Source organism: Ursus americanus, chromosome 35, assembly GCF_024610735.1.
Source record: "Ursus americanus isolate L20-20 chromosome 35, mUrsAme1.1.p, whole genome shotgun sequence".
Lineage (NCBI taxonomy): Eukaryota > Metazoa > Chordata > Mammalia > Carnivora > Ursidae > Ursus > Ursus americanus.
The window spans coordinates 14,119,845-14,127,096 of record NC_142161.1 but is presented as its reverse complement, the minus strand read 5'-3'; the positions used below and the strand labels follow the sequence as shown (position 1 = coordinate 14,127,096).

Sequence of the window (7,252 nt, the reverse complement as noted above, 5' to 3'; positions counted from 1 at the left end):
AAGATTTCATTTTTTGATGGCTGAGAAATATTCCATTGTACATATATACCACATCTTCTTTATCCATTCATCTGTTGGACTTCTGGGCTCTTCCCACAGTTTGGCTATTGTGGACATCGCTGCTATAAACATTGGGGTACAGGTGCCCCTTCAGATCACTACATTTGTATCTTTGGGGTAAATACCCAGTAGTGCAATTGCTGGGTTTTAAGGTAGCTCTATTTTCAACTTTTTGAGGAACCTCCACACTGTTTTCTGGAGTGTGGCCTGCTATTTATTTGAGACCTAGAGGAGACTAAGCATGAAATCACTATTGTGTTTGTACTTGGAAATTAGGCAGAATGTGTTGGAGGAAGTGGGACCTATTAAAGTGAGACTTGTTGAAGTGGGGCCTCTTGTTTCTATACATTTGCTAAAGAGACAGGCAGGTTTGCAACTGATGACCTCTGAAAGGGCACATTTGGCTCTTGCTCTTGGGTCTCCCTGTAGGATCCTTCCCTGCAGCCAGACACTGCTCCCTGCCTTCCTCTTCTCCCAGCAGCCTCAGCCTCCATAGCCTTCTCCATGCCCCCATCCTCCTTGCCTCCTTGTTTCCTTGCTTACTTAGCTTCTGACTTCTCAAGACTCAGCTTCCTCGGTTCTCGTCTCCTTTCATTCTGCATCTCCCTCCCCAAGCCCCCCCTCTTTGGTTGGTCTAGGTATGTGGATGAATTCTTCTCATTTACTTCTGATGGGAGGAGTGTAAGATCATGCCATGCATCTAGTCCCACAGGTCTGTGGACTTGCATGTGGGGGGCATGGCTTTGCAAGGAGGAGCAAGTTTTCATTTCCTTGAAGACTTGAGGTCGGAGTGGAGACTGATGGTGCCGACCGTAAGGGGTGGTGGGGGAAACTCCTCACTTCCTGCCGCTCATCTCCCAGGAAACACCTAGAGCACTGGCATCTGGGCTACATGTCAGCCAATATCAGGATTCCTGATCTACCAGTGCCACCTCGTTTGCTCCTTGGCATTTCCCTGAAGTTCCCAGTAGTCAGTCACCCAGTGCCAAACACAGTGGGAGTACTAGAAATCAGGCCTATCACTTAGTAACCATTCAGTAACGATTTGTTAAATGCACATATGAATGAAGATAGTGGTTAGATCGACTTTCCTGTAGCTTCTTTATCTTCAATCAAATCACTTGCCATATTTAGCCATATTTTAACGAAACGATAAGGCATATTTACCTCGGGAAACTGAATAAAAGAAACCTTATTCGCAATGGAGTCGGGAGGCCAGAAGGGGAGCCCCCGGGTCCTACCACTGATTGCAGCCCTTTGTAGACCCATCAGGAAGAGGTATACCTTGCATTCTCAACAGGAGGAAGCCTACTTTACCACCCCAGCAGGAGAAAGGAAGGTCGTCTCCTTGCCCAGCAATGGCCCCGGCAGAGCGAGACTGTGACAGCTGGGCCGATGAAAAGCCACTACACTTTCAACTCGCAGTTTACTTTAGTGGACTTTTTGTGTATAACAGCCCTTCCCAACTCCCCCCATTCCCTCTATAAAAGAGCGTTCCTGTCCTTGTTCTCTGAACTTTCCTGTGGCTTTTGTTATAGCTTGCTTGCTTGTCCTGAATTGTAATTCCTGTTATTCCCAAATAAACCCATTTCGCTGATAAAATTTGCTTCTAAGGTTGGCAACTTTTACACGTAACATTGCTGAGGGAAACTGCAAAATTCATCGTACCCCATTTGGAAGCACATCCATTTGCTAAACTCTCTTACTCCACAGGAACAATCCATTTGAATAAATTATATGCGGCAGAAATGTTGATAGTCGTTCTATCATAAATAAGCTTACTTTCTTTGTGCCTTTCTGTATTTGCTGTAATAAAAAATGCACTAAAGTTTTACCAAGCATTTCCTGTGTTTTGAGACCCTGTGTGACATGTTTGGAGGGTTTTCCTTCGTTTATGTACTCAAATGGACTAGTCTTGGTTGGACCCTTTCCTGCCATACCAAGCCACCATAACAGCACTTTCTCTACCCTGGGGACCAGCTCTCACCCCTGCCGTCCCCAGAGCCCATCTGCCCTTCATCTTTTCTTTCTCTTCCACCCACCTACCTTTCCCTCATTGCTCCTGGAATAGCTCAGCGTCCAGAGGCTCTGCCCAGCCCCTGCAGGAGACACTTGGGCCAAGAACCCCAAGGTTACTGTGGCTGCTGGTCCAGGAATATCATGAAAACCTTGTGGGCAGGACGGATCCCATGTTTCATTGCCATTATGTGTCTTCCTGTCTCTCTGGCTGGGCCATGAACTCCTTAAATGCTGGCTCTGTGTGCCCGCCCTACCACTCCTATGGCCCCTGGCAAAGGGAGGTACTTACCACGGTTAAACTTAATTATAACATTCTTTCTGAGGGACATATGGACATATTTCTTATTAGACCATAAACTCTGAGGGCAGAGGTCGTGGCATGCCGGTCTTTCTGTAACCCAGCACGGCACAGCCAGCATTGTAGGCATATAGCAGTGGGAGGTGAGTGAATGGATTGGTGAATGACAGGCTAATTTTCACTGAAGGGATGATTTAAGTGAAAATGTTCAGGAGGTAAAAACAAACAAACAAACACGGGATAGTTTCTTGAAAACCTGTCATTCTTTTCTCATAAATTAGAAGGATTTTCAGGAGGAACGTTATCTTGGAACTCAAGTACGTGGTTAACAAGCAGGAATAGCCAGGGGTAGCTGGTAAGCCAAGATGGGATGACAGTAGTCAGCTTGTTATCGTGATAGAGTGAAGTTGTGTGTGGATCTCTAAAATGGCAGATCTGACCAAAGAAGGCAAACCTGAGGTACTTGGGAGAATGACTCCATATTACTTAGGGACAGAAATCAGGGGTGGGAAGAGGAGAAGGGAATTAAAACTGGTACAAGGTTTCTGCCCTGGAGATTGAGATACTTTTTGCCATTAACAGAGATAAGAAAGTGAGATAAGAAAGAAGGTGCAGATTAGTTTGGACTTGACTATGTCTCTGAACTCCAGCGTCCATAATTATGAAATAGGGGTTGTGCTTGCTCTGAGGAAATGAGATGATGTGAAAGCACTTTGAAATTTGGAAAGGGAAGGACTAGACAATTATGTTAATGATAACCTTTATTATTATTTTAATTATATTTAGATATATTCTGCCAACAGTTAGAATAAAGACTTAAAGTGACATTCGGGATCTAAGGGGGATGAGACAACTGAGGAAGCAGACATCAATGGAGAGAGCTAGAGGGACCAGTCAGTAAGTCTTTAGGGATGGGAGAGAAAATAGGGTTTATCAAAGAGTACTCTGTGAGAACTCCCCAGAGAAGGTTGGATAAGGCAGGGTGGTAGAAACCAAGACTATGGAGGAGTTGGAGAAGCTGGAAATGTTCGGCAGTGTCAAATGCTACCCAGAGAGAGGCTGAGTAAGAAGAGGACTGATTAATTTGCATCGGATTTGGTAAACTTGAGTAACTGGTTTTAGTGGGGGGTGGAGGGAGAGCCCAGACTCTCTAATTTGGAGGGGTGGGTGAGAATAGGTGTTGGAGATACTGGAAGAGAGGAGGTGATGGCCCAGGGTATCACCACAACTGTAGTTGCTGGGCAGCAAAGGGGAGATAGCTTGATAAATTTTTTTATACTGTTATTCCAAAAAGGATTTGAAGGGAAAAATAGGGGAAGATTGCCTGAGAAATGTATGGAGGGTGCAGGGAAGCTGGGGGTGTGGGGAGAGAGGAGACTCTTGGGAACTGTGACAAAGAGTGACATTCAAAGTCTGAGTGGACGGGGTAGCTGTACAGATTAGGTACAAATCTACTGAAGCTGAGAGGGACTCTGACCCAATTCTCACAGCCGGTATTAGGGTTGTTCGCTCTCCACCAACCTTCTTGCTTCTTTGTTTCTCTCTTGTATTCAGCCAGCAAGACTCCAGCTTGGAGCAAGTCTCCTAATTCATCCTCTCCAGTTTTATACAGGGGTCCTTGTGGATCAGTGGTGAAAAGTGTATGATTTTTTTGCTTGCCAATCCCTAAGAAGCTTTAGAGAGCTTCTCCCACTACCCCATTTTCTTTTTCAAACCCTCCACTTCAACATCTTGCTCACTCTCAACAGAGGGCCTTACTTTAGAAAAGGCCTTTCTCATGAGAGACTATGGACTATGAGAAACAAACTGAGGACTTCAGAGGGGAGGGGGGTGGGGGAATGGGATAGACCGGTGATGGGTAGTAAGGAGGGCACGTATTGCATGGTGCACTGGGTGTTATACACAACTAATGAATCATCGAGCCTTACATCGGAAACCGGGGATGTACTGTATGGTGACTAACATAATATAATAAAAAATCATTTAGAAAAGGCCTTTCTTTTTCTCTAAAAAAACCGAGGCTGTTAGTAGGGAGTTCCTTAACTTACTCTTTTGTGTTTATGTCTCTCTGACCTCCACCTTTCCCCTCCTTCCCCTCTTAGGAAAAGAGCCATTGGCGCCAGCGTCCTAGTGCTTTCGATCTGATCCCCCAGCTCACCATCTTCACCTGTCTCTTTAAGCCCATAAACTTGCTCGCACCTCTTCCATCTGAAAATCAAGCCCAACAAATACCCTTGCTACCATCCTATCTTTTTCTTTTCTTGGGCAAGGTTCCTGCAAAGATAAATCTGATTAGCTCACTTCTCTTCTGACCTCCCCCCTCCCACTCCCTCTCTAATTCAGTTTTTGCCCTTATCATTCCACAATGAATGAGTCATCAATTGAGCCCCAAGTGGACAAAACAGATTGATCCTTCCCTTCCTCCTTTCTCTTGTCCTTCCTGAGCCACTTGATCTCCTGGGTGTCCCTTTTTTTTTCCTTGGCTTTTCCCATAGGTCACTCCTCTTTGCTATCAAATCTCAGCTCCTCTTGAATGCCATTTATTGGCTCCCTTTGGACTCTCATCCCCTAAATGCCCGAGTGGCTGGGTTTATTCTGTGCTCTGTTCTTCCCATGCTGTGTACTTTACCTGGGTGACCTTATCTGCAATCCAGCTGCAGTTACTAGGGGCTTATTGAAAATTCACTTGCCTCTAGCTCTTGTTTAGGCTTCTCTTCTGAGTTCTAGGCCCATATGCCCAACTGCGCACTGAACACCTCCACTTGAATGTCCCTCGTGTACCTCAGACTCAGCCTTGTCCTAACAGAATTCATGTCTTTTCGGCCAAGCTTCTTCCCCTGGGTTCTTTGTTATCATCCGGGATCCCAGTCTTTTTTCCCCATTTCTAGTCAGTTGTCAGTAATAGTCCCTACAGTCCCAGGGAAGTTGAGGGATGCAGATTGACTTGGTAGGGCCGCACTTCCAAACAGGTGCCGTGGGTTGAGGAGCTACACACATTGGGGAGAACCGTGTGGTAGGAATGGCAGTTACGGAGCTGGCCCAGTAATGGAAGGGTAGCTCTGGGTGATGCTTCCAATCCTGGGTAAACCTAATCGAGCATCATTAAGTGCCGAGGTATTTGGAGTTCTTGAAGAAAAAGGAACAAAGCTTGCATGTACCCAAACAGATGTGAAAAGAAATACTTCAGAGAGCAATGGGGCCAGAGAGAAGCCCAACACAGTCAGATTCGCAAATGGGAAGTCCAGGTGTACTTAGATCTCTTAAGGGTAAAGAGCTCCGGAGTGAGTATGGGTGACAGTTGCTCCATTTTTGGGTTCTACCTCTGTAATGGCTGCAACCGGATCCTCTTTTTCTTAGTATCTTTTAGGCTACTGCCCACCCCGAAGTCTTGTTTAATCTGATTAAGCATTGGCTCTCTTAACTTTTGTATATCCAGGTAAAAATTCCTTGACTTCTTACATAAGGTCCTTCAGGATATGGTCCCTGTTTACTATCTAGCTCCATCTCCTGCTACTCACTGTACATTCTTTTTGATTCAGCCACATGGAAGTTCTTCCAGCCCTTTAAAAGCATCACACCTGCCTATTGTGGTTCCATGTGCCTGTGCTTGGAATATCTGTCTCACCCTCCCCTCTCTAAACTCATTCATTCTGCCATTTCTACTTTTCCTTCAGTACTAACCTCAAGTACCATTTCCCAGAAGGCTTTTACACCCCTAATCTGATTTTCTCTGGACTTTCATGGCAGCCTACACGTAACATAAAAATAGCTTTTACTACATCTTACTGTAATCAGTTAATTTGCTTCTCATCCTTAGTAGACAGGGTACTTTATGAAGGCAGATCTCAGTCTAGCCAGCTATCCCCAATATTTAACTCATAAACAGCAGCTGATAGTTCTAAATGAATAAACAAAAAGGTATCAACCATGGAAGTTTTGAAGTTTAAGCAGTAGGATATTTAAAAGAAACTTAACATTTAAACAGCAAGCCATTTGTCATTTCACATGCTGTTTATCTTGTTCCTGAAAGTGAGTGCAGTAGTGCTGGCCCATTTGCCAGTGGGAAGATCTGGACATTTGCAAGTTCTTCTCCAGGAGGGATCAGCCTACAGATGGATCTCAAGCAGCCTGTCATCTACAGAACCCACCAGATCAGCGTCCTTTTCCTGGCCTTGACCTACAGAGTACCTATAGCCACTAAATGAGGTATGTGGATAGACATACTTAAGGTAATCTTTGTCTTTAGGTTAAGGAGTGCATGGGATGGGTATGTTGGTCGATGTGGGAGTGTTTGTGTGCGTGTGTACGCGCGCGCCCGTGCGCGCGCTCCCGCTCCGTGGATGGGGGAGGGAGGAAGGAGGCAATGCGTGCATCACTTCTTCAGAGACGCCTTCCCTGACCTCTCTGACTAGGTGACGTTCTTCTCGTCACCCTCAGAGCACCTTATTCTCCCACTCTGCACCGATCACAGCTTGACTTGAATTCGTGTGGTTAGTGCCTGTCTCTCCCGCTACATCGTACACTGCGCGAGGTAAGGAACCTCATACGTTCCTGTCACCCCTGTAATCCCCCTGCCCAGTAGGACGCCAGTTATTCCACAAATATGTCTTCGACGAGCGTTTCTGGGCCCAACTGCAGGTACCAATCACTCCCGGGAGGTCTGGGCCGGCTCTGGCGCCGCGACCCCACCGGGGACTAACTCCCCGCCCACCAACCGCCGGGGGAGGTGGGGCGGGCGAGGCGGGCAGGGCGCGGCAGACAGCGCGCGGCGGGGCGCTTTCGCGCGGAAGGTTCTCCCGCTCCCGTGGGCGCGGCCCGGAGAGGGGGAAACCGGGGAGCAGGCGGGCGCGACGCGTGGCCGCCGATGGGCCAATG

The 7,252-nt window shown here is 46.7% G+C and overlaps 1 long non-coding RNA gene across 2 annotated transcripts in view; it reads left to right on the top strand.

Annotated features, from left to right (window-relative positions):
• Nucleotides 1-6,409: 6,409 nt before the first annotated feature.
• The window catches only part of LOC123795700 (uncharacterized), a 288,542-nt gene continuing 287,699 nt past the window's right edge, over nucleotides 6,410-7,252 (top strand). For both annotated transcript variants that reach the window (XR_015723046.1, XR_006780571.2), the window contains exon 1: nucleotides 6,410-6,583. This is a non-coding gene — a long non-coding RNA (uncharacterized LOC123795700). The remainder of the gene's footprint in view (nucleotides 6,584-7,252) is intronic.